Consider the following 27,126-nt stretch of genomic DNA (forward strand, 5'->3'; position numbering starts at 1 on the left):
AATCTCCTTATTAGGAAATAAAACTAATGCCAAGGGTTATTCAGAAAAGTCAGTTTGGCAGATTTAGAGCTGTCCAACGGTGTAAGGGCTGCTTTGGGGCCAGGAAGTTCCCTGTGTCCATCTGCGTAGGCTGCATGAGACTCGAGTGAACACATTGGAGACGGGATATGTGCATTCAGGAGGATGTTGAATCGGTTCCTGGAGAAGAAGGCCACCAGCCATGTGAGATTCTGTGGTGGTGTGATATGTGCCTACACATGTGTTGTAGGAGAACCAAGTCATTGGTCTTAGAAGTCTTTAGCAAACCCTTCTTGGATGTCAGGAAGTGTATTTATAACTCTCTACCTAAAGAAAGAGGTGGGATCCCTGGATAACACTAGAAACCCTGCCCAGCCCCTTCTCACAGGAGGCAGTCATGCCTCTCCTGTCCCTAGAGCTCTCCACACAAGAAGGGCTTCCTGTCACCTTGGAGACCTGGGAGCTACTCCCTACCATCAGCTTTATTGTTGATGCCAGGAGTGTGTGAACATTAAGGGAATTCCTTACCTAAGTATACCCAGCAGCATGCATGAAGAACTCTCGCTCGTAGCTGAATATCTAGTACAATGTACGAAACTGTGAAGAGAGGTAATGAAACGAACACTGTCTCTAAGGAAGAGTCAGATACAAGTAATTAATTGTTAGGCAACTGAGGCAAAAGATTTGAAATGGAATCTATAGAGATTACCCTGATATATAAAGAGGGTTTCAGACTGTGAACCTGATTTCTCAAAGAGCCTGGGATAAGCCTCAATTCAGGCATAACAGCTTATGGTAGATTTTTACCTGCACTGTTATACGGGCAGCGAGCACTTATCATCGCTTCGTGCATAATCATTCTATATTACATCCCTCTTAGAGTCTTCTGGAAATCTCTCTGGAGACATTCTTGGGAAAGTGGTGGCAGTAACCTTGAACTCTTAGCCCCATGCAGTCCGCTTGCCACCAACCATTTCTGGGTTGTTTTTTCTGCGTATTTATGCCGTGAAGCTTTCTCCAGTCCTAGTTTTTTTTCTTTTCAAACTCAAGATTATTTCTGGCACTCACATAACATTTACAGGGAACTAGTTAAAATTTAACTGATACTGGGGGAAAACTCTTGTTAGCAAAGATTGTTTATGCGAAACTACATCTCATAAAGAATCTCCAGTCTTTTTGAAGACAGAGAACTAAAAGTCAGCTTTGGGGCTGAATTTATATATCTTTGTCTCTCTTTCAGTTGATCTTGGCAACACCTCACATATAACCCAAGACCAAAATAAAGTTACATTCGGAAGGCAGTCACGATTCAGTGATCTTATCCTGCAGAACGCCTTCTCTTGGCGTTTACATCATATAATTTGGTAAGCGGTTTACACATTTTCTCCTGTGATTTTCAAGGGGCTTTTATGATCTGCCAAGTGGACAAATGTCAACAGGCTTTAAGGATTGATTTACCAGGATTTCTGTCTCTTGTGAACAGATTACTGTAGCTCAGAATAAAACACATGTAAACAAGCCCAGCAATCTTCGAGGAAAATGCAGTTCCCACCGGACGGCGCGGCTTGATCAGGGAGCCTGGTGGAGTTGCTTCTGTCACTGTTCAGTCTTGGAGGAGTAACAGCTTTCCCTCGCACACAGCTGCCCTGGAAAGGTTCCCTGAGCCTGCCTTGCTGGTGTGCAGCCAGAGGATCCAAGTGGCAAAGGTGTCAGCACCCAGGAACCTGACGGCCCACACCTGCAGGTCTCGCTAGGAGCTCCAGCTCTGCTGTCTCCTGACACTCACCCAATGGGCCTGACCCTCAGGACCTTGAACCTGTCCGTGTCATCAGAGATGATGCCCTCCTGCGACCAAGACTCAGTACCAGGGCAGCAGAAATGGAGCTTTCAACTACAAGTGGGAACTGAGTTGAACACCTCCACGAAGCTGTTGGGATTTCCACTATATTATTCTTTGTAAAAGAAAATGTAATGTCAAATCATGGCACTTAGGTCTTTTAATTACCATGCTTGAAAGTCTTTGAGCCTTTATTCTGATCATTTTATTTCTTTTTTTTTTTTAACTTTATCCATGATGAAGATTGAAAGGAAGACAAGGAGAAAGACAGAGTCCCTTGTTTCTCCAGCCTTGCTTTGTCATGTTCCTCACCACTTGGTCATAGGATGTAGGACCATGTTCTCCATGGCCTCGGAGGACCATGACTATTTTGCAGGGACTGGCGGGGAGGAACTGGAGGAGCAATTCGTGGGGACTCCCCTAGAACTAACACTTCGGTTGTTTTGAGCATCTCCACAGCTGTCCCAAGAATGTGAGAACAAGGAGAGCCTAATTAGCTTCTTCCTTGCCATCTTGGTTCCCGAGTCAAGACAGGCCGGGAAGCCCACAGTTCTCGAGGGTGAGTGGACTGTAGATCTCCCTAGAATTTCCATTTGCTTCAGATTTGCATACAATATTTATACCTTCCACTTAACTGGCTTTTTAATCTTAAGGAAATGGCTTAATGTCTTTTTGAAAGAGGGATAGCCAATACTAAAATCTATCCCACAAGCTTATTGTGAACATGAATTAAGAAACAGACATAAAAATCCTTGCACAGTACCTGGCACACGGGAGATACTCAAAACCCCTTCAACCTCGCTTCCCATTCAAGTGAACCTGAGGCATCAACAGTTCCTGCCTGTGTGGGCCACCGGCAACGCACATTTGGCTCTTTTACATTCGAGGCTCGCTGGACTGGCCCCAGACATATGACATGGGCTGATTGGATTGAATTGGAACTTTCAGTTCTGCCTTGAATTGGTTCCCCTGTGTAGACAGTCTGTGTGATATCAACCCTCTAGTTCAGGGAGAAAGAGGCTGTTTGGGCATGGGTATTATTTTCTTAAATGCAGAATGAAACGGGATCAGCAGGATGTTTCAGTGAAATATCTCGTTTGAACTTTCCTATTCATTTGCTCTTTTATGCATTCGCAGCTAGGGGTTTCCAGCTGATCCATTTGATTGCTCTCATGTACAGAGTGTAGAGACAGCAAAGAGGGGATTCCTGTAGATTCTTAACTTGTTAACAAAGGCTGCTATGACTGTGGCAAGCCCCAGAGCTGACAGCCAGTTTCAGTCCTTTGTAGGGGTTAAGAGAGGGAGACAAGGCAGGGAAAGAGGAGTAGGAAGTTTTAATAGAGACACTGAATCTAAAAAAGCACCAGGGCATAGAGAAGGGCCAGGAGGAGGGAAGCCGTGAGGCCTGGAAACGCCACCAGCAGGACTCTGGACTTGGAGCCCCTTAGCTGGGTCCTGCTATAGACTCCCGTCGAGCAGATATTCTGTGAATCGGCTGCCTCCCTTGTGACCAGAGTGCAGGACAAAGCCCCAGGACACCTCCGGGCTCGGCTCAGGACTGTCACCTTGTGGCCCTGCGTGGGCCCATCTCACTGCTTTTTTAAATTTGTAGAAGTCGCTTATTCATAGCCATAAACAAGGTTGCTTTGAGGTTCAACTGCAAAAAGATACCCTGTAAATAAAGTGCTATTAAATAAATGGTGGCATCATCGATTATTTTCATTCAGAATCTATAGTGTGAAGACTCTTACCATTAGTTTCTTATTGGGGAACAGACTGGGCCTGGGATAAGGGGGGGAACGGTGGAGGGGATGTCCATGAGGAAGTATTGGAGCTAACTGAATAGGACTTTTAACTTAAAAATAGGCAGTGGAGTCGGCGGGGTTATCACTGACATGTGTTCCATCTCAAATGCTCGTGTGAGGTGGACATAGCAGAATGTTCCAGCCCATCTGCCCTTCTGTGGCTGGGCCGCAGAGCTACAAGAGGGCACCCTGGTTTCTCTCAGCTCCTCAGCCTCTCTGCAGCAGCACCGAGCTACTTACCAGGGCTTTGTTTTCAGGTTTGAAAGGCTTTCACCCCGGTGGCGTGTGGGTTTTTGACGGATTGAACCTACAGCTTGCGGAAATCACCAGTGGCCTTTGGTTCTTTTTTGTGGCTGTGAACCTACTTAAAATGCCTGACGTCTGCTTTTCTCTTTACTTACCCTGAAGCCATTTCTTAACAGCGATTCTCTCCGTCTGCAAGCAAACCAGAGTCTTTGATAAGTGTGGATAACTGATAAGTTGGAAAGGTAAACCAACAACACAATGAGTGAGCTCTCCAAATGCACTTTTTTTGGGGGGGTAAGGGGAAGGGGTCTACCTCTAGGACTTCCCAGTCGGCAGTCTCTAGGCTGTTTTACAGTTTGCTTTAATTTATCTAACTAATGACATGAAAGATGTAAAATTGGTGAAACTATAGTGTTTGGCTTGCTTAAATTAAGTTTATGAGTTTTGCTTAAGCCTGCCAAACAAGTTAAATATTTCATGGCTTTCACAGGCTACAGTTCTAATATTTATAACTCTTGTGTACAGATTTCAAAAAATTATAATTACAACTCCCAGGATCCCAGATATAGCAGATGTTCAATATTTTCTACAATGTTGGCAGAAATGCTTCTCATGCTCTTTTCGATCCCCAACCCATGTATTGTATCTGTTGAAACAAGCTGTTGATAAGAAAGTCTACTGTCATTCTTTCATTTTAACGACCTTGGAAAAAAGCTAATGTGAAATAGGAAGAGAGATGGAAAAGGTGATTTCTACTCTCCTAAAAATATATTACTGCGTGGAAATAATGTTCTACCTAAAGGAGGATGACATAAAAGTGCATTTTGCCATGAGCCGCATTTTATTTACTTTACGACCACAATGTTTTCCTGTATAATTTCCATCTTTCTTTAATTAAAAATGCAAATTCCCTTTTTGGCTGAGACTGACTTTCCTTGACCCCTTTAACAAAATATCTTCCTCATTTGCCCTCCGGAAAATTTTGAAAACCTTCTATCAGTCACTTTTGAAGATTTTGAAGGTCTCTGTAAAAGGGAATTGTGTTATCAGCCCTGGTCATCGTTAATTCTGGTACAAAAATGTATTAATCCCTTTTTTTTTTTATTTTTGGTGTTACAGATGGAGAAAAATAATGGGCACAGGAGAAATTAATTTTGTGTTTGGGAAGTTTCTGGCCTATGGGTTCTAGAATACCTTCTGGCAGGAGGCAGGTTTGAAGAGCTCTGAAATATTCAACTTCCTCTACTTCCCAATTTGCCTAAGGCCTGCCTTGGATACAAGGAAGACATGCTAATTCCAAAATGAAATAGAACTGACTCTATCCCTCACCCAGCTCAGGCATGCAATTAATAATCAAGAGAGACATACAAAATGCGATTTACCTTTTAGTTGATTTTCTTAGTGGTTATATTTAAATATTTAAAAGACTTCAAAACTTACACTCTCCATAACATTATTTGTACGCATAATCTATGAAATATATTCTAAAATATAAACATTTTCTTGAACCTCGAAACCTCAAATTCAGATTCGTGTATTTCTCTTCCCAAAGCACAGATGACTACTCTGTCTTCAACCTCAGACTCAAACTTTAAAAATACCCTGTGAGGAAATGAAATATGACTTCCAGGAGCTTCTAGCCTGAGGAGATGCGGGAGGACTATGCCCAAGACAGGCCTAACTACTGGAAATGGATGTTTGAGCAGTTACGCTTTTAAGAAACCAGGAATAGTCAAATGCACCCAATGTGATGCACTGTGCCACTCAGGGATGTGAGCAAGTTTTCAGTCGGCCTGCAGGTAGGGAACAAATGTCTTCTGAATGGTACGAGACAACACAACACGGTCATGGCCAGGCCATTCAGGCACATGGAGGCTCCTCATTACGTAGTTGTCAAGCACACATGGGAACATTTGAGGTGACAGAGCAAAGCTGAAGTTGAAGGGTGCAGGCTGAGGGCTCCATCAGCTTTCTCCTACCTCTTCCCACTCTCCAAGGGTATGTTCTCCTCGGTTCTCATTTCATTCCTCCCTGGACCTCTTTCAGTGACGTTGAAGGGATAATGTGAAAAAGTGTCACCTCTGTCTGTTGCTGTTGAGGATGGGGAAACTTCAAGAAACTCTTTCTAAAAAAAAAAAAGAAAGAAAAAGAAAAAGAAAAAGAAACTCTTTCTAGACGCTGTAAGTTTTCCTTAGGGTTGCCCTGAGGAATGCTCAAAGCCAGCTGAGGACGCGTGTTAATGCCCCAGCTGCTCTGTAGGTACAAGTGTAGAAAAAGTGCCAGGGACCACCCACCTGGAGGGGGGTGCATTTGAAGCCTCAGGGGGTTACATAAGGGATTTTAGAGATTTTATCTATGAAACAAGGAAATTAATCATTCTGCAGAGCTATAGGATTCCAATGAATACACAAAATACCGGGCAATTAGCAGAAGCTCAACACTTGGGCTTCCCAGAATTCTCTTCTCCACAGAGTTCAAGGACCACGAGAGACATCTGGAGTAACATTTGGAAGGTGTGAGTGAAACTGCAGCCATATTTCTTGGACTTGGAAAATCTGTACAGGGCATGTGGTGCCACTGCAGCTCAGGTATGTTGTCACCTATCTGGTGGCTCACCTGGTTGGTGTGGGGAGGCATCTGGGCCTGCTGGATCTCCTCCTTCAGCTGCTCATACCCCTGAGCCAGGTGTGTGTTTAGCTCCCTGATGAAGAACATAAGTTTCACTTGTAGAACATCCTCATTGTTAGAGGTGGGGTCTCAGAGAGGGTGAGGTAGTGATGCAGGTTCTGGTCCACCTTTGCAGATCCTAATTATCCTGTGGTTCCATGTTATCCTTGTTTCCCCTCTTCATGGTCATCTTTACCCTCTGACCCCCCTGCCCTGCTGACTTGGGGCTGCGGCATCAAACACAAAAGCAACAGCCTTCATGTACTTTTAACCAGCTCCCACAATTGAGAGAGCCAAAGCCCTATAATAATTCCTTTCATATGTATGTATTTCCTGGTGGTTCTGCTTCTCTGTTTGAACTTGGACTCATATATTTGTCAAAATGCTTAACATAGTCCTCTGCCCATAGCAGACATCTCATTCATTTCACTCTACTCACAGGTATTTGGTGAGAGTTAACTCTGCTGGATGCTTGGGAGACAGAAATGAACAAAGCAGGATCTGGGCCCACATTGCACACAATCTGGTGAAAAAGAGAGTAAAGCTTCTATATTAATGTGATTAGTTCCTGGCAACTTTGCTCTTGTGGACTTCTTTGCAAAGAAATTGGATTGGATAATTCTCCCGAGCTGCTGGAGGAACTTGTGTATCCAGATTCTGGCCATGAGGTGATTTGGACACAGAGGAAATCCTGAGTGGTCATGATGATTTCCCAGGTGTTAATAATGCTAATATGTTACATGTCTAAAGCGCTCACACTTCAAAATCTGTTCCCAGTGCGTTATCTCATTGAACCTCCTGAAGACATTATGAAGGGGCAAGGCAGGTATTATCATACTATTTTATAGATAAAGAAACTGGGATCTGGATCAGATTTTGAATCCCAAATTTCTGACTCCTAGGATAGAGCTCTTTCCATGATTGTACAGATTCTCTCCTTGACGATCCCAAATTAGGATCTTGTGTAGTAAAATGAAAAGCCCAAAGGCTTTGAGGACTTATGGATTATCCTATAAAATGTGTGGTTATCTGTAGGATCACATACATGCCATATTTTCAGTTCTGAGTAATGCCTAGAGCCAAGTCCAGGGCCTGGAGAGACGAGTGTTTAAATCCTTAAATATATTTCTTTTAGATACCACCTAGAATTCATAAATAATAGCCCATTTCTCAAAACCCAGCACCCTGCACTCTCATTAGGCATGCCTTCTGTGTGCTTTCCATAACAAAATCCACTTAATAGCCCACAGAGATTTGTCACATTGGATTTATCTTGCTGCCAGCTTCCAGAAATGTGTAAATGCTACTATCTCTCTTTTTCCTTTTTGGATTAAATCTGATTCACTTTCTCAAAGTTGAAATAATTTATAAAACATTTTTAGGCTAGGAAACCTGAAGCAAAGATCACTGCTGTTGGAGAGAAAGAAGAAAAAGAGACATCCTCAGGGGAACATTAAGGGCTGTGTGTCTTACCTTCTAATATACAGTATGTGTTATCACGCATTTTGGAAAAATCAGCGTTAGGCATGTGCTTGCAAGTTTTAGTAGGTGATTGTTCAAATTATGTATCACTTTACGCCAACTGCTCAGAGAACAAAACAGCACCCTGAGTTGTAGAACTGATTTGCAGGCTTAGGGTGCCTGAGATGATCTGCTCGTAGTATTCTCTCATTTAAATTTAGCATGAAGTATTACCTGAGAAATCTCTGGTTCTTTAAAAATATCCGAAGACAACTGAATGCTCATCGAATGCCTACATGATAGTTACCGCTGGTCAAAGCCGTTTTAGGGATAGGCGTCAAAGAGGCAGACATAATATGAAATGCTTCTTAATTCTTCATAGGATACGTTTGCCATTGTCTCCAACATGCATTTTTTAGGGTTAACTCTTTTCCTTTCTGTCTTCCTTCCTTAAAATCTTTTAGAGTAAAGGTTGCTCAACTTATCAAAGGATGTTATAGAATGTCTCCAAAGTCACCAGCACATAATGTAAAATTGCAAAGGACGATAGTAAGGTTACTGTTTTCCTAGAGGGCCAAAATGCATTTCTCGTTTGTGTTTATTTAGTACACAAGAACATACGCTTTCTTCTGCGCTGTAGTGAAGTTGCCGTGCTCCTATATACAGGTGAAAATCCATGTCACCTCACAAAACAAAGCAAAGCAAAGCAAGGCAAGACAAACAAAAAACAAGAGCAGGAGATTTGACACATCAGGAAGTGCTGTAGTATAAGTGCTCTGTTGATCTTAATCCTCAATCTTTATTCTCACTCTGAGTAGTTTATCTCTACCCGCTGGATGAGAAAAAGCTTCAAACTACTCAGAGCTTTCTTAAAACTACTGCTTGACTGTTGGAATATCTTTGAGAAATAACCTTGGAAATGCAGGAAGCTGTCGATGAAGACTTCTGTCACAGCTGAGTCGTATGTGGCACATGGTTGTTACAGGTAAGAGCTGCCCTCCATGGTGCTATTGGCAATGTGACTCTGGGGCCAGCAGAGGGGGGCACACGGGGGGGCCATTTGGTCTCAAGTGGATGGCTTCTCGACTGGCTACTGCCAGCCTTACTAATACCGTGTGCAGATTTCAGGTGGTGTACTGGGTTTTATTTATCTTACAAGAGAAATTATTTTTCAGATCTGGAAAGGCCAAGAACAAGTTAAGGATTAAAGTGCCAAAGGGAAAAGCCTGAGTTTTCCAGTGGTACTTAAAAACAACAGGCATCACCAAATACTTCTTCTATAAAGGTCAGTTTTCAGCTTTTGCCTCCCACCATGAGTGGTGAGTACTTGGGGGTCAGAGCAGGGGGCCTCCTCCTCACTGGATGGCCTTTTCTACCTTTATGAAGTTTGTATCATCTGCACCTAGACAAAAACTTAATATATGATTCAAAAGGAAGGTTTAAAATAGAATGATTCTGGGCATCCCTGGGTGGCTCAGCTGTTTGGCGTCTGCCTTCAGCCCAGGGCTTGATCCTGGAGTCCCAGGATCGAGTCCCATGTCAGGCTCCCTTCATGGAGCCTGCTTCTCCCTCTGCCTCTGTCTCTGCCCTCCGCCCCATGTCTCTCATGAATAAATGAACAAAATCTTAAAAAAAAAATAGGATGATTCTAATGAGTAAGATTTAGAGCAGTGCATTAATGTTATTTATTTTTGACAACACTAAATGACATTTACTAAGTCAATTCGATTTAATTTAACAAACAACTACTATGTGCCCAACTCTGGGTGAGGACCGGTGGGGTTTACAAACAACCTGTCTTCAAAAAGCTAAACATCCTAGCCCACGTTAACAGAAGCAAAAGGCAACAGAATCAAAGCTCAAAATCTCTTTTTGTGTGGACCAGGGTCTCATCCAGTGTTCATTTTGTACATTACTAGCAAGAAGCTGCTCTTTCCTTTGTAGAACAAAGTGGTTTATAGACTGGGGAGAAGGTTATACCCAGTGGTTATTACAAGTGGGGGATGTTCTGTGCTTCCATCCCATCCAAGCAACAAGCAGAGTGTCTGCTATTGCAGGCCTGGGCTGCTGACCGATGGCAAGCACATGGGGTTCCTGCCCTCAAGGTATTACCATTGAGTTGGGGTGTAGACTCAGTTCTGAACCTCAGTTGTTTCTAGATGTCTGGGAAAAGGCACTTGGGCTACTGTATTTTTTTTTTTTTTTAATTGTGGCCTAGGAGATTTTGTTTGTTAGGGCAATACAAATTCAACAACATTTAACATTCCTAAATTCAGGGAATCTGGGTGGTTCAATGGTTGAGCGTCTGCCTTTGACTCAGGTCATGATCCTGGGGTCCTGGGATTGAGTCCCACAACAGGCTCCTTGGGAGGAGCCTGCTTCTCCCTCTGCCTATGTCTCTGCCCTCCGCCCCATGTCTCTCATGAATAAATAAATAAAATCTTAAAAAAGAAAAAAACAACAAACATTCCTAAATTCCTCCTGGAAGACTTCCTAGGGGACACACCAGTGCATCACTCCTAAAGCCTTGATGTAATGCACAAATAGGAATATTTCAAATACATATGGTATCTTTTAGATAAATCATCCCTTTATGCAGGGATAAATATGTAAAATACAAATCGGGTAACTGAGCTGCTTCGGTTCTACACATAGCTCAATTGGAAGAATCACAGTTTTTTCCACAGGTAGGTGGTGGATTATGCAACGCAATTTGTTAATAAAGTCTTGCCCAAGAGGGGATAGCAGAAAGATTTCCATCACTTGCAATGAAGAAAAATGAATTCTTTAAGTCCTCTAAAGCTAAGAGAAATCTAAATGCAGCCGCAAACTAGCTTCAGGAGAAAAAAAAAGACATTTACAGAAATGTTTTATTAGAAAGGCAGCACTATTTGAAAATAGGCATTCTCCTGCAAGGGAGACAGTGCTTTGAGTTCTGATTTATTTGTGTGAGAAAGATACTATCTTTTCTCTTTTTAAAGTTGATAAGAAGGAAGACAGACTGGAAGGCTGAAAAATAATTCTGTCCAAAACGTCTCCTAGGTTCTAATGGTTTACTTAGTTGCTTTTCACCACATCTTGGCCCTTAAGAAGGAAATCACATATGAGAACTTAAAAAGCCCATGTGTTTTTATGTTTACATTGTTAACGTAATATATATATATATCTATATCACTGCCTAATAGTTACATTATTAATACCACTTGTGAGGGGTAGTTCTGAAAATCAGAATATTTTCTCATTGATTTTTACTGCAAAGCTTATCATTGAAATGCTATCTGCTGCCTTGCTTAGCTGCAGACTAAAATAAAGTCGTAATTCTAAGTCTCCAGCAAGGTTAGGCCTTATACGGGAGAATAGACAAATTGAATCTTAAAAGATTTAATCTTCATTGCCTTTTTCTTTTGGTAGCTATTCTTTTTCAAAAGCTAATATAAGGCTTTTGGAGCTTGAATTGTTTTATGTTGTATATTTGTCTTTGTTTTTATAAATTTAATAGTCTGTAAGTTCATCCTCAAACACTAAACCACTACATAGTAGAGATGAAATCTGATTTGAACCATTCAGCTTTGTATTGCCAGTGATGTTATCAGAGGAGCTACAAGAAGAATTTCTCTAAATGGTCATATAAATCTCACAAATGTGAAGCTGGCGCTCCGATTTGTATTCCACGTAATGGGAAGCCTTCTTTGAATGAAGGGGTTGTTGTGATGCTGGGTTGATATTAGATCATTGACACTTAACCCACTGACTCTTTAGCCTAAAGGAACTCCCTAATGGAAACGCACTTGGGCTTTTCAGCTTGCTTTGCTTCTGACCAAAATTCATATCCCCAGCAAGTTCACAGTTAGATAGGAAACAAGCATATCCGTGGGAAATACAAGGCACGTCTCCTTGGAATGATGGGAAAAAGAACAAGGAAGGGCCAAAGAGATCATCCTGTAAGGAAACAAAATTCACATAAATGGTGGAAAGAAACCGTAGCGATTGCTCACCTTTCAGCGGGGCACCCAGCAGTCTGGCACCTAGAGCTGTGAGAGTAAACCCTCATTTGATGAGAAGAGCGGTTTCCAAGTGGTGTATGCTGTCAGTTTCACAATCAGGACTTCTTGGAGGAGGGAGAGGGAAATGCCAAAGCCAAGAACCTGGATTTTTGTTGTTTCGATTGCGGGGCTCTTCTTAAAGCACCCTATGGCACCCTATGGCACAGTCTTTCATTGGATCTATCACCTTTGAAGATGCTCTAGAGCAGAGCTTCTCAAACTTTACTAGGCATACAAATTACCTGGTGATCTTATGAAATGCCAGATCTGGTTTATCAGGATGGCCCAGCATTGCCACCAAAGTCTCAGCGGGCTTCTAGGACTAATATGCTCTGGGGTGCTGCTGACCCTGTTGGTCTGTGGACCACAAGATCACTAGGCTTGATGGAAGTTCTCAAGTGTGACCCCCATACCAGCTGCATCAGAATTACCTGTTAGAAAATTATCTGTTAGAAATACAAATTCTTGGGCAGCCTGGGTGGTTCAGTGGTTTAGCGCCGCCTTCAGCCCAGGGTGTGATCCTGGGGACCTAGGATCGAGTCCCACGTAGGGCTCCCTTCATGGAGCCTGCTTCTTCCTCTGCCTGTGTCTCTGTCTCTGTCTCTCTCTCTCTCTCTGTCTCTGTCTCTCTCTGTGTGTCTCTCATGAATAAATAAATAAAATCTTAAAAAGAAAAGAAAAGAAAAGAAAGAAATACAAATTCTTCTCCTCTACCCCAGATCTAGTGAATCACAAACTCTACAGGCAGGGCTCAGCTGTTGGGGTTTGGACAAACTCTTCCAGGAGAATCAGACGCACCCTCAAGTTTGAGAACCAGTGCTCTCGACCAATGGTTTTGAACCATACCAATAAGGGTCTTTAAAAACACCAAGGCTGGGGGCTCACTCCAACTTAGGAAGCTAAGGCAGCATTATTGTTGTCTGCATCTTGCAAATGAAGAAAAGCAGGGCGGGCGAAGTACTTGTCCAAGTGTACACAGTTAACGAGTGGGGGGTGCGTGGACTGAAATCTCAGACTTTTTATTCCAGAGTCTCTCTTCCCTTTGCTCCCCTACCCTGCCTGCTGAGGGCATTTACAGGATGAGTCCAAAAGTGGATACTGCTGTCGTTTGTACTGTTCTGCCTACAGTCTGGGCTGAAAAGCCCATCAATCTAACTTCTTTCAAGAGAACTCTATTCTATGAGGTCCTTCACATCACTTGGCATTTCTCCCAATCAGTCACCAAGTATACACTTAATTTCTTTTTAAAAGCCACCTGGTTTTGTTTTTTGTTCCTGCGTATGCCTTTTTGTTAAGTGGGTGAGGGATGTGTAATCTATCTCATGCATAATTTGTTTAAGACAAGTCATTAAAAATGCACTAATGTTTAATATGCTGTATATGTTCCTGCTAGAATTCTTTTTTTCCCCATGTAAATGATTTTTGAAAGTTTTAAAAATAGTTGTTCAGGTTTTATTGCATGCCATTGTTTGCAATCCCTCGTTTTAAAGCTCTAAAATTAACATTTCTTTCCTATCAATTTTATCTTCTGTTTGCCTGTTATTGATTTTTTTTTCTTGCCCTCTGCGTGTCTAATGGAAACAGAGCTAATGGGTCTTTGCTTTGTTTATTCCCTTGCTTATGCAGCAGCATTGTTTTGATGCGGTCAGCACAGCTCGAGGAATAGGGCTTTGAGTGGCAGCCGAGGGAGTTCACCAACACTCTCCATTTTATTTGCGTAGACTCTGAGAGAATCCTCTCTGTTGTCCTCTTCTACTGTCTCTGCTTTTTGCTTGTCTCATTTGGTTGTGGTCTGGTGAGGCGGCCTTATTTTCCTTCAAGGATATCCTTGTGAGTGATAATCACAAAAGATATACAACCTCCCAGAGTGGCCAGGAAGATCAAACCAATGGGCACCTGTGAGAAGCTTCACCCTGATTCATGAGGCAATCACGACTCCTTACTAATCTGCCACCACCAGCATTGGCTCTTTAAGCACAGAGAATCCTTGAGGGGGGAGTGGTGGCAGGGTGCTGATTGCTATATTTTATCTACCAACCCGCAGAGAACACGGAACAAGCACACCTTTCATTTATTCCTTAATACATGTAAGCTGTATTTATGGAGGTTTCTTTACGAGGGGTGGGAAATGCAGAGTTTAAAGACGTGAATATTGCCAAAATCCATCACACAGATGATTGTGTCTTTTGTCAGATTTCAATTATCTGTGATAATAAGCATCAGGTATAGAATTAGAGAAAAGTAGATGTGCAGAGTCGAAGACAAAAAGGAGTGGACCTTCCCCTGACAAATGAACGACGGTATCATTTGTTACTGAGTTCAGCCACCTGGTCTAGTATGGATGGATTAAACCTTAAGAGAATCACTAAGTCTTACACAAAATTCCATGGTTTCTCTCCCTTTGCCCACCAAACCTCTCACTAGACTCACCAGCATAGCGCAGCAGCCCATCTAGCCTCTGATGCAAATATTAATGAGCAGTGAAATGGCCCAAAGGCAGGAAGCAGGGAGAAGAAAGGGGCCTTGATGAGCCACAAATGGATAATTATTCTCTGGATTATTAAGAGCTGACGCCACACGAGGGATACAACTCAAAATACTGATAGTATGACAAAAAACATTTCTTGTGGAATTCTCTTCTGAACTCTGCAGAAGAGTAGAGTTCTCTGCTGAACATTCGAGAAACGATCAGAATGGGGTCCTTTTGTCAAGTGATTTGCAGCTCCCAAGCATCAGCTTATTGCTCTTCTCCAGAGCCTGGGCAGTAGAGGCGCACGCGGCCCAGGGCAGGGGTGGGAACTTGAGCTCCGTCTCTTTCCCTGATTTGTTGCAAAGCTTTAAACAAGTCACCTTATCACCAGCTCTCTGTTTTCTTATCTGTTTAGGCAGGATGATGTTGGCTGCTCACCCAGCAAATATATTTAAAAGATTAATGGAAGAGTGCTTGCATAGTAACTTTGAACTCTTTATGTCAAAATGATACACCATTCTTGTTATACCATTAAAATTAATAAAGAAATATTGAACTCACTTTTTATCTAAACGCAGAACACCACGAACCTAAGGGCTGTATTTAAAAGACCTAAGCATTTGGTTTCAATATTTGCTAGAGGTAAGAAACAAGGATGGCTAAGCATAGCTTCCGGCCAGTATTTTCTCTCAGATGCTTATTGCACACACCACACATCTTTAGGATTTTTCTCCAAATCAGTTGATTAGACCTTTTTTTTTTTTTTTTTAAGATTTTATTTATTTATTCATGAGAGACACACAGAGAGAGGCAGAGACACAGGCAGAGGGAGAAGCAGGCTCCCTGTGGGGAGCCTGATGCGGGACTTTATCCCAGGACCCTGGGATCATGACCTGAGCTGAAGGCAGACACTCAATCACTGAGCCACCCAGGCGTCCCTGATTGGACTTTAAAAATGTTTCTTTTACTCTCTTTCCTCCATCCAACTCAGCACCCTTGTTCCTGGCTGTTCAGACCTGAGAATTTAGAGGATCTTCCTCAGCCCATCAACTGTCTCTGGCTTCTGGTAGCTTCCCTTTTGGTAATTTCAGTGACCAATGACAAGCGAGCACGGTTGCATTAATTTGGGTCCCCTAGGGTCTGTAAGGAGTTAACTAAATACAGGAAATAAAAGACTAAGAGGAAAAATAGATCAAATGGTTGTGATCATGGATGACTAATATTGTTTATTAGGGCTAAAAAAATAATTTAACTGTGCTGGTAGATTTTCAAGGTTCTTCAAATATGAAAACATATAACCACCATTCGTCGTACTACAAGTTAGTAAATATAAATTGGGAACATACAGTATAACAGCATTGACTGAGTCCTGGACAAGATGCAAAATGGCTAGGAGACATTATCATCAGGAGGATTACAACAGTCTCATGGGATCGATGAAACTACCTGGAATTTAGAAATATACTGTTCTCTTTAGTAATTAAGATGTCAACTAAAAACCATGGCAAAAGGAGATTTAAAGTAAAAATATATAATTTGTAAGTTCTTGTTAATTAATGCTTGCCTTCTCATATTTAAAGTATTTTTAAAGCCTGATTTATTCCAAATGTGGTATAAACCTCACTAATTATATGTATATACTGCATATCAGACCATATTAAGTTAGCACTAAGGTGCAGCTAGCTCAGAAAGAGAATGGGACAAGTATTTAAGAGTTCTTCATATTTTGAAAGAGCCTTTTAGGTCAGGAAATGAGGACTATAACATCTGGTTAAAACTAAAAGAGAATTTTAACTAATTGTTCAAGCTGGACAATAGCCAAGACCCTGGAGTTAGCACACCTGGATAATATCCATATAATGTTTCTAGAGAAATATATTCTGGTAAGGAAGCAAATAATGAAACTTTAAAGACTAATGAAGGGAATGGAGAAATTTTAGGAAACAAATTTATGGAATGATATTGTATAATCATTATGAAGCTTTAGAAGACAACCAGGGTTATACACAGGAAAAAAGAAAAAAAAAACCACTATGGAATCTGTGTTTTTTGTTTTGTTTTGTTTTTTAAATCTTTAAAGGTCTGTTTACACAAACAGACTAAGGAGGTTTGATACTTCAGTTTTTTTTCACATATGACATATAGTTGCCAACCAGCAAGTTAGATTTAGGTTTATCTTTCATTTCAATTTTGATAAATATTTCAATTCCCCTAAAAACCAAAGAGAGTGCATTACATTTGAGGGAGTCACAGTTAGTGAAGACAAAAGAGAAATGGGAGAAATTTCAAGTTTTAGATTACAAGTAAGAAAAATGAAAATCCTTAGGAAATGTTTAGTAACCCTTTGGTGCCCTTATTGCTCAGCCATCCACCCTCCCCATCCCTTCAGAAAAAAGCTAGAGTATTTAAAAATAAACTACTAAGTGATTGAATTAATAAATTATAACTTTCATGGAACAATGCACAAATGGGTTTCATATTCTTATATGGTATTGAGAGGTCCAATGTTGCTAATGGTATGGATCACGATCTTGTTGATAAGACGGTCTCTGGTTCTTTGGTTCCATTCTCACCAGTATGTATAATGATCTGCTCAGACTGAATGCTGTGGTTTCATATTGGAAATTTGGGGACAGAACCAAAATTTTGATATATAGTGGTGACTTGGAAAGGAAGACTGACACTCTAGGAGCAGTAAACCAAAGCCCACCATTGCCACCACTGAAATCACAGTGTTAATGAAGGGAGGTATGACACAGCTCTAACTATAGATACTAACTCTCCCATCTGCAGAAAATGCCCAGGAAGTAGAACTATTGAGCCAATACAGATTGGATTTTAAGGAATCAGTATGAAACTATAGATTTCTAAATATAAATTAAAAAGCAATGTCTTGTGGGTTTAAAAGATGAAAAAGTCAAGTAATTCTAGGTGCTAGATATAATTAGTTTAATTTCAACTAGCACATTGAAATAAATATGAACGGGGAAAATTACTGATCAACCTCTAGATAATAATAGCAGAATGATGAGTAGTAAGTATTTAAAAAAGAATAAATAATGATAAGAAAATCTGATTACTTTCTTGATAGGATCCTGGAAGATTAAGTCAATGAAATTGCTATATTATACTTTGATTTTGGTTTTACAGATCATGAAATTATATTTGCAAATTTTATGCAAATTTACTAAGAGATTAATGTTGTCATGTTCTATAGACTTAGGACAAAGAAAATCCTGCTAAGATCATTGGTTCAAAAATGTATAAAGAGATTCCAAGGTCATGGATTCTGTGTCTAGAAGAGCTGGATAGTTTCATTCTCTTTTTATAGTCACATTTCTCACCTTTTTTTGGTTTGCATATATCCTGTAAATGGCGATAGTCAATCACAAGAATGGGCCAGAGAAGTTAACATACCTAATAACAAAGGTTTATGTGGTATCATCATTATATCATTCATTCTTTCAATGAGTACTATTTTGAGCACTTATCGTATCACCTAGGCACAGTTTGAAGTCCGTGGGTTATATCACTGAACAAAACAAATGAAATCCTTTTCCTAGTTGAGTTTACATTATGGTGGCTGGAGGCAAACAATAAACATGATAAATATGCAAATTATGTAGTATGTTAGAAAGTGATTTGTGTTATAGAAAAAAGGAAAAATTAGAACAAAGTAAGTGTATTGAGTATGAGGAGAAGAGGTACAGTTTTAAACAGAATGGTCAGGGTAGGTCTAATTGGGAAGATGACATTTGAACAGACCTGAATGCCAACAGTGAGTTAGCCACATCAGGCAGAAAAATGTTCCAGGTGGAGAGAACAGACAACACGGAAATCCCACGGAGGGAATGTGGAACTGGGGAACTCAGTAACAGATAAGGTCAGAGAGTTAACAGTGGACCCAATCATATTAAGTCCTTTTGGCCTTTGTAAGCACGTTAGCTTTTAATCTGAGTGACGGGGGAGTCATCAGACAGATTTGCATAGAGGAGTGAAATGATCTGACTTATTATAATGAAAGGATCATTCGGGCAGATGTTGAAAATAGACTCTAAGTGGACAAGGATAGAAGCAGCATGACCTATAAGGAGGCTCTTACTATTATACAGGGCTAGTTTTATAGAATATAATTATTTTAGGAATTGGCCTTGAATTTTATAGCCTAAATTCCATGAATACAAATATTTTTATTTTAGTTATATATTTAAGATGAAATTATTTCCAAGAGTCATTTATTGAAACAATATTTGATCCTCAAATGTTCACGAACATAAATCAAATGCATAATTTAATTAGTGTAATGATTTATGTGTGCAATATTTTACAGCATTCTATATGCTTTCATAGGCAAGAACTTATTTCAACCCTTATAAAGACCCTGTGAGATTGGAGAGCTGATTATCATCATCTCATCTCATCCAAGTCAAAGATAGTTCATTCAACTAGTTAGTGGCAGAACCAGGATGGGAATGCAGGCATTCTTATTCCAAGCCCAAAGCTCTTTCCACTCTATCACTTTGTCCAGACAAGTCTTTGGAATTTGTTATAATAGGACATGACCTACATTAAAATTACTGTTAATGACCTACAACTGAAGGAAATTTTCAGAAAGTATTAAATCGGAGGGGAAGGGGTAGTGCACAGGCAATTAACAAAAAATAAATAATAAAAATCAATCCTGATAATTCAGGTACTTTATTTCCTGACCTCTTACTTTCACCTAAAAGTCACTTATTCAAATACTACCAGAAATTGGAGCACACTCAAGGTCAAAACTTATGGTGGTGTGGCTACTAGCCAAAGCTAACTTTCTGTCAAAAGTATCTTTAAAAGAGGCTAAGCTGAAGGTGCCTTCTAGGTCAAATATAAAGATATTTAAAAAACCTTGGGTCAAACACACTTTTTAAAAAATCAAATAATGTGAGATTTGTCAAAATTTAGTAAGGTCTGTGAAATCCCATTTAAGAAGTTAAAGTACCATAGATCATCATGATCCTTGCCAACCTTTTAAGCTTTAAAACTCTTTTTCCAAATCAGGTTGAAAAAACAGTCAAATTGTTACTTTACATTTCTCTGCCAGTGGCTTTTCTTTCCCTATCCTCTTGGCATTTCAAAAGCTCTGAACAACCTTCCCTATATTTGTTGAACATGAAATATTTCTTGATATATGATTTCAAACTCTAACAAATTTGACCTTGAGTAAGGGTTTTTTTTTTGTTTTTTGTTTTTTGTTTTTTGTTTTTTGTTTTTTTTTTTGAGTAAGGGTTTTGAACTTTGCCCCACATCTCTGGGATCCTACCACCATCATGCAACACTAATCAGTATTAGAAGCTGCACTTTTAAAAAAAAAAGATTTTATTTATTTATTCATGAGAGTCACACAGAGAGAGAGAGAAAGGCAGACATAGGCAGTGAAAGAAGCAGGCCCCATGCAGGAAACCTGATGTGGGACCCCATCCCTGGGACTTGGGGATCACGACCTGAGCAGAAGGCAGACACTCAACCACTGAGCCACCCAGGTGTCCCGAAGCTGCACTTCTGCACCAGTTCACATTCCCACCAACAGTGTAAGAGGATTCCCTTTCTCCACATCCTCTCTAACATTTGTTGTTTCCTGCCTTGTTAATTTTCCCCATTCTCACTAGTGTGAGGAGGTATCTCATTGTGGTTTTGATTTGTATTTCCCTAATGGCAAGCCACTCTGGAAAACTGTGTGGAAGTTCCTCAAAGAGTTAAAAATAGAACTACCCTATGACCCAGCAATTGCACTTCTGGGGATTTACCCCAAAGATACAGATGCAGTGAAACGGCAGGACACCTGCACCCCAATGTTTATAGCAGCAATGTCCACAATAGCCACATTATGGAAGGAGCCTTGGTGTCCATTGAAAGATGAATGGATAAAGAAGCTGTGGTTTATGTATACAATGGAATACTACTCAGCCATTAAAAATGACAGATACCCACCATTTGCTTCAATGTGGATGGAATTACGCTGAGTAATTACGGTGAGTAAAGTAAGTTAATTGGAGAAGGACAAACATATGGTCTCATTCATTCGGGGAATATAAAAAATAGTGAAAGGGAATAAAGGGGAAAGGAGAGAAAATGAGTGGGAAATATCAGAGAGGGTGACAGAACATGAGAGACACTTAATTCTGGGAAATGAACAAGGGGTAGTGGAAAGGGAGGTGGGCAGGGGGTTGGGGTGACTGGGTGACGGGCATTGAGGGGGGCACTTGATGGGATGAGCACTAGGTGTTATGCTATATGTTGGCAAATTGAACTCCAATTAAAAAAATACAAAAAAAAAAAAAAAAAAAAAAAAAGGAAGAAGAAGAAGAAGCTGCACTTCTTAGGTTAACCAGTAGGCTCACTTTGTTGGGCTCTGGTATGATTCCAGAGAATTCAATTTCTTTGTTTTCACTTGAGAGGGAAAAGCAGTGTGAAGAACAAAGTTAAGAAAGTTGGGGTGCAAAATCTTTCCTTAAATAAAGTAAACTAATAAAACTAGATTGGATGTAAAAAAAAATTTATTAAGCTCTACAGTGTGTCAGACACTGGGTTAGATGCTTTCACATTCATTATTTTGGTTATTTCCTCTCAATCCTGTGAGGGAAATGTAAAATGTATTTATATTATATTGATACAGAAATTGGGTCTGGAGTTTGAGTGACTCTCTGAGAAAGAAGATGCCAACCAAAGGTTGTTTGACTCCAAATCTCAGAGTAATTTTTGGTTTTTGGCCATACTGACTCTCAAAATTAATCTATGCCCACATCTTAAACACAATCCCCTGATCCCCACTGCTTGCATATTTTTCACCTTGTGTAGAGATGTGAACGCCTTCAGGTGTCTGGAGATGTCATGGTCACACGTACTGTGACTATGTATCAAATTCATTCAATCATTGGGAAAATATTCATTAGCTTGAGGACAACTCAGTCAATAAAAATTGTAGTGAAAATTAAAGTTAATTAGCTGAGATAGGTATACATCTTAGGACCAAACACTATTCAATGACATCAATAAGTGTTCTTTGTACAAAATCAAAGAATTCACTTGCTATCAAGAGTGATGACATAGCTAAAAGTCAGAATCCAAGTTCGGAGAGCCTCTTTTTTCAATTTCTGGGTTGGTTAAATATAATTATGAAAATGCAATATTATTAAAACCGGAATAAAGTCACAAGAGAAAGTAAAAAGATTATGATGTATTCATCCACGGAAAATATTGATGATTTCTGAAAGGAATGCTGACAGACTATAGGTGAAATCTGATTAGAAAATTAATGTCAGATATATTAGCCAGAGATGATCTCTCCATATTGATTTAAATCACATCACTCAAAAGAAGGACCCCTCCTAAGGCTCGGCATTCTTTCAGTTAAACTGACCTAGATTCAGAGCAATAACACTCCATTTTCGTCTTCATTGTCCTCGGGAAGATATCCAGGAGATATCTTACTCGTCTTTCCTTCCCTTGAAGTCCAAGAGTTTGCTCCCTCAAGATCATTATGCTTTCTTCAAATTAAAAAGAAAACAACTTAGTTTTTTCCCCCACTGATAAAAATCATACCATAGCATGTGTCATTTACATTGTTTTAGAGATACATGATCAATTCTTGAGATGTGCCTGGCTGTGAGTAAGACTCCGCTTTATAGAAGTTACACAAAGTTAATTTATGAGGAATATTATAACATAAAACCTTCCCAGTTTTTTTTTTCTGTTTGTTTCTACTTGTTTAATATTTTAATTTCATGATAGAAAGACATTCCTCTTACCCACAAACTATCAGATGGAGGCAATCTTTTCTGGGTTTGCGAGCTAAAATTTGGAAGAATAATGAGAGAAAAATTAAAATGGGACCAAATGACCATGTACTTCTCCCCCCGCTTAATTTTCTTTTCCTCTTGCCTTTTTCTTCCCCTTCAGCTCTCTCCCCTCTGATCTATTTAATAACTTCCTAGGCAGTAACTTCAATAGGTACAGCAGAATAGACACATATGACCCCTTAGTACCATAGCGTAAAAGAGATATCAACACCGATAAATACATATGTTGTGATCCACAAAGATAATTCAGCAATTCTCTGTAACAACTGAGTATTATTTTCTGAGAAATATGCACTGCTCATGATTTTAAACAAAGATGTTTTAACTAAATACAAATAAGTGTTTATTATTGTTCTTTCTACTGCTTTCCTTAATCCAAAGGATTATACCTTTTGTTATTCAAATGAATCAAAATTCTGGGAATCAGTTTCTTTATATGTGAAATGTTGGGGTTGGACAGATGAGGTCTAAAGTTGTTTTCTGTTTTAAAATACTGTGACAATAGAAGATCTTATGAAACATCAGGTTTGGTTATCTATATATGCTGCTTTTCTTCTTTTTTTTTTTTTTACATTGTGACTCCATCTTTCAGCTCACAAAAGAATTTCCTTTATCCCCAAATTTTAGGGTTTTCTATTTCTGTTTCCTCAGGGATGACAAGGTGAAGAATCTCACAGCTTAAGTCATCCAGACTTAAGAATATACAAAATGCCTGATTCTTGATGGATGTTTAGATTTTACTGATGGATAACCATAAGCCTGAACTCTACTACTGGAGAATCAGTGCCACATTTCCCTCCACTAAGGACTGCTCATGGAGTGGTGTGAATTTGGTTTGAGCAACTGGGCAACTTTATCTGGTATTAGATTTTGGGTAGCTTCGGGCCACCTTGCATTTACTCAATGGAAAATAAAACAGAGAAACAGGCTTACCACAGTAGAAAAGGCTACCTCAAAAGAGACTTAAGACACAGAGTTGTGTTTTCCTTCTGTACTATGTTTATGAATTTCTTTAAACTTCTAAGTAAGTGGCATATAGCATGGATAATAAAACCTAACTTTCCCTGTTTCAAAAAGGCTCAGGATCCTCTACAAAATTTTAGATTCAGCAAAACAAAAGACATTTCAGTAAGCATTTTTCTCTTAATCGTTGAGCATATATATCCACAAAATTTTTTGTTCACTTTAGACTAAGTCATCAAAATTCGCTTAGCAGGACCCCTTTACAATCTAAGAAGCTTTGTGAGTTTGTTTTCCCAATACAAATGAAATGTTTTCACTTAGAAGCTGAAACACAATATTTTTCCAAGAAATTAACTCTAAACTTAGAAAGTTCCGCTGAAAACACACTATGGTTTTAATAAGGGACCTGAAATTCAATGACATGTGAATGTTCCCATATTAGACTACAGCTTACATTCATTAGGTGTGTGAGTGAATTTCCTGTTTAATTTTAGGTTAATGAAATAAATACTTTAATATAGCTCTCTCTCTATTTTTTTCTAATCCTAATATTTTATGAATGAATAGGGCAATCATCCAAGTTCTGGGCTTAGTTTGTGCCTCTCACACAGGGTCAGAAGGCTAGAAGGACTTAGCGGGTTATCTCTCCCACTCGAGGACAAAGGAAGTTGCAGGAAATCTTTTTGATAATAACAGAAATGCAATGAAGAGTTCTTGAAGACGATCGCAGCGTTTTCTCTAGTGAAGGTATATTCATAAAACCTGAGAAGAAGCTGCAAGATGGGTGTAGTGATCTTTTTTGGGGACTTGAGAATTAGTGGCCTCACTAAGCTCCCAGGGCAAACCAGAGTTACAGTTTCCAACAGCTCCGAAAACTCCACTCTGACATTTCATTTTACCTTGGCAAACAACTGCAATGAAAAATAGCCCAGACACATTATAGGATATGCCCTTATGCATGATATTTTGTATCAGATATATCAGTCACATTGCAAAGGACTTAGATCAACTTAAAAAAATAAAACCCAATAGAATGATTACAGCCGCTGCCTAGAATGACAAGTATTATCAACAAAAATTAATCAGGCGCATCTTTTAGTGAACTCAATTAATAATGTGCAACAACAGGGTCTCTTTTCTTAAGATGAAAATTAATTAGTGGAGGGAAGGTCACTTGGAGATGCTGACATCACTCATCAGAATGCTCTGGCAGCTCTAATTATTTGTCTTCCAGGCTTGGGTGATCAGAAATTATTGCAATACCTGAGCAACATTTTGAAAAAGCTTTGTGCATGGCTCTTTTAATTAGACCTGGTATTTGATTAATGCAGTGGAAGCGTTTAGATCAGCCTCTTATCATTGAGTGACTTAGAAGTTTTAGGGAATTATACTGTGTGAGACAGGGTCACTGAAGAGGTTTTGAATCTATATATTTTTATTATTAAAAGAGTTATAATGTTAAATTAGATTTATCCTTCTCTTATAAGCACTCCGTTCATTGCCAAGCAGGATAATGTATGGGATGGAATTTTATTAATTCATCTTTCAAGCATTTTTTGCCTCTCAAGTAAAATAATCATGCTTGGGGTTTTAGAATTGAACAAGTTAATTTGAAAATCTTTAAGGACTCCGTGTAGGACAACATCTCAAAAGATGAATATAATCATTATGTCAAAATTCAATGTTAAAAAACGCAATTAGGCTTTTTATGTACAGACACTGCAAGCTCATAATGTGAATATAGAGGCAAATTATCTTGGAAAACTAGACCAGGAAAAAAGACAGTGGAATTGACAATGTTGATATAAATGTATTTATTTCATAAGTTGAATAATTGCATGTTCAATTTTTTGAGGATTAAAAAAAGCTAGCTGTGATAAAATTTGTCTATATTAAATGTGCAATAGTTCATACATAGCTTTTGATTTTTAATGCAATTTACATGGTGTTCTTATCAACAGTTCCTTTTTAGCATGACGTTCAGGTACTAAATTAAATGTCAACTAGGGTTTAGCTATAGGTTTCTTCAAAGACCATGGTATGAAGTGGACTTAGGGTGAATTCTGTAATAACTTTTTTATCTGCAGTGGAACATGTTCCAGTCTTTAAAACTGTGATCTAGAAAACACATGTAATATTGTAACTGACTTTCGGTGACTGAGGATCGGTTTACCTGCAATCTTCTCTTTTGTTGGGATTGAGGAGCAGAAGTAAGGCTCAGCAGTGTTGATGCCTCTGCAGGGATCCTGTGTGGGAGTCACAGGCAGAGCAGCAACTTTGGCCTGGAGCTCCCAGCTTAAGACAGTGAAGGAGAAGTACACCTTTCTCCTTTCCTCCTCCCCTGACCCAGGGGAGGCACACCTGTGCCTGAGACTTACAAAGGGTGAAATGTGTTTTCAGAACTCTCATAACAATGGAAAGTGGTATTTCATACTACGAGAGGAAACTTCTCCAATATTCTGTGTCTTCTATTTGTCCCCCTGTATTTACTTATTGCAAATCTCTGGATGTTTGTGATTCCTCTGGATGCCTGGGATTGCAAGAGAAAATCTAAGGCAGATAAAAGACTTTAAGGCAAACTCCCTCCACCCACCATCTCACTGAACCCCCAAATGCCAAGAGCCCTTCTGGCTGAAGGAAAGAATTGTAAAGTAGTAAATGTTTGCAAGGGGCCGGATGAACTTGCAGAACAAAGAAGGAGTGAGTAGCTAATAGATGTCAGATTTAGGCTTTACCGTTTTGCTGCCCTTTTAGGCACTGACCTACTAGCCTGGAGCATGGGTATATATACACATGAAACTCTTTTTGAGTAGATGGCTTATTTTATATACAATTGTTAACCTGACTGGAGAAGTAGCATGGAGTAGACAAAGGAATTAGATCTTAGATCCAAGAAATGTGGGATGAAACCTAGACCCTACTATTCAATATCTGTGTGATCATGGGTGAGTTACTCCATTGCTCTGGACCTCACTGCCTTCTCCTGTGAATGGAGTAAACAGCGTAATCTCATGGATGACTGGGAAGATTAAATGAGATAGTGCTTACTATAGTGATCAAAATATTGTGGAAGCTCAGTAAATGATAATTCCCATTGCTAATCTTTGGCTCCACTATTTTGATTATCTTCCAGCTAACTGGTTTGTATTACTTAAAACTGGACGGACTATACTTAAGCCAATAAATATATCCTAAAATCAACAACTTGTTGATATTTCTTTCTCTTAAATATATAGCTTATATAGTCCCCATTATCTATATTGGGATTGTCTGGGGTAGAGCTACGATTCAGATATTAATGAAAAATAAAGTAACTTGTCCTACACTTGCTGGTAAAACATTTTGGATACTTATTTCTATTGATGAATTATGCATGCAAAGGCCGAATGGGGCGCACTGATTTATTTTCTCTCTTTTATGCCTTGATTTTCAGGCTGTGTGCAAAGCAGTGTATATTTTTTCTGTCCTGCACTCCCACTGACTATATTATGCTCATGGGGCTCTTCAAGTGGAGGAGACACGCAGCTATGCTCACGGATGGCAGGTCGGCCTATAAAGCCAAGGTAGTGAGCAGGCATTTGGGAGAAAAGATTTTAAAATTAGTGTCAGATGTGGAATTGTTACGCTGAAGTAGAACATCTCCACTTAGCTGTCAATTCCATTCATATTTCTATTTCTCAAAATCCTACCATTTCAGAGATCTATGCACAAAAATATTAAAAACCCCAAATCATGGCCATTGAGTAGACGTGTAAAATAATGAACCTGTATAACTTTT

The 27,126-nt window shown here is 39.6% G+C and overlaps 2 long non-coding RNA genes across 5 annotated transcripts in view; both read left to right on the plus strand.

Moving 5' to 3' along the window:
- The window catches only part of LOC121477127, a 93,402-nt gene extending 89,260 nt beyond the window's left edge, over positions 1–4,142 (plus strand). For all 4 annotated transcript variants that reach the window (XR_005984105.1, XR_005984103.1, XR_005984104.1 and 1 more), the window contains exons 2-3: positions 1,259–1,382; positions 1,502–4,142. This is a non-coding gene — a long non-coding RNA (uncharacterized LOC121477127). The remainder of the gene's footprint in view (positions 1–1,258; positions 1,383–1,501) is intronic.
- A 1,322-nt stretch (positions 4,143–5,464) lies between these two features.
- On the plus strand, positions 5,465–26,780 carry LOC121477129. Its single transcript, XR_005984107.1, has 6 exons — positions 5,465–5,705; positions 6,378–6,494; positions 7,015–7,241; positions 8,853–9,019; positions 9,210–9,319; positions 23,037–26,780. It is a non-coding gene; the product is annotated as an uncharacterized LOC121477129 (long non-coding RNA).
- The last annotated feature ends 346 nt before the right edge of the window (positions 26,781–27,126 follow it).

This window comes from Vulpes lagopus, chromosome 16, assembly GCF_018345385.1.
Source record: "Vulpes lagopus strain Blue_001 chromosome 16, ASM1834538v1, whole genome shotgun sequence".
Taxonomy (NCBI): Eukaryota; Metazoa; Chordata; class Mammalia; order Carnivora; family Canidae; genus Vulpes; species Vulpes lagopus.